This window comes from Vitis vinifera, chromosome 1 (genome assembly GCF_030704535.1).
Source record: "Vitis vinifera cultivar Pinot Noir 40024 chromosome 1, ASM3070453v1".
NCBI lineage: Eukaryota > Viridiplantae > Streptophyta > Magnoliopsida > Vitales > Vitaceae > Vitis > Vitis vinifera.
This window is the reverse complement of record NC_081805.1, coordinates 24,613,605-24,614,419: the sequence shown is the minus strand read 5'-3', so window position 1 is coordinate 24,614,419 and position 815 is coordinate 24,613,605. Positions and strand designations below refer to the sequence as shown.

General features: G+C 38.8%; 1 non-coding gene across 1 annotated transcript; it reads left to right on the top strand.

The window, feature by feature from the left end:
* The first annotated feature begins 380 nt into the window (after positions 1–380).
* LOC132254668 (U1 spliceosomal RNA) lies at positions 381–541 on the top strand. The gene has a single exon (XR_009466971.1). It is a non-coding gene; the product is annotated as a U1 spliceosomal RNA (small nuclear RNA).
* The last annotated feature ends 274 nt before the right edge of the window (positions 542–815 follow it).

Below are 815 nucleotides of genomic sequence, written 5' to 3'. Positions count from 1 at the left end.
ATTTTCTATGAAAAGTTAAAATGAATTGGTTTTTAAAGATGCAAAATCTTGGGTTGCTACCAAACAAGTTGTTTAGGTGAATGATTAAGTTAGAGAATATAAACTTATGCCTAATTTTCTGGAGTTGAATAGCTTCTTCAAATTGGTAGGGTTGAATGAATATTTTGAATTTATTAAGATTAACTAGAATATTTTAATCTATAGGTTTAAATTTCACCCATCACAATTTCACGTGTTCTTTAGTATATTTAACAAATACAAATAAATAAAGGAACAAACGTATTAAGATATCATATTCAAATCGATCCCACATCGCCTGAGAGTCTGATAGCGGAAGCTTGGACCGACTATAAATGAAGGGAGACGTTTTACATTCAAATATACTTACCTGGGCGGGGTCGATGGCTGCTCATCAAGGGCCATGGCCTAGATTAGTGACCTCCATTGCACTTGGGAGGGGTACTCGTCTAAGATCTGCCCAGAGTGGCAGAGTCTACGTCATAATTTGTGGTAGAAGGGGTTCGCGTGCGCGCGACCCCTGCGACTCAGTACTGAAATCTTCAATTTTTTGCTTGATGTGTATATAGATATGATGACAAGTGACTCTAGTCTCCTTGTGCACTATAAGCGAAGTATATGAAGAAATGCCAGTGGATTGGATATAGTCATTGAACCATAGATAGTGGGGTGGGGGGACGCGAAGTGGAAAAAAGACGTGGCTCTATCAGACGCCCATCTTACATCCTCAAAACATGCAGCTTCTTAACTACATTGATGAGGGTCATTTCAGAACATTGATTTCCAAAAAGGCCTCC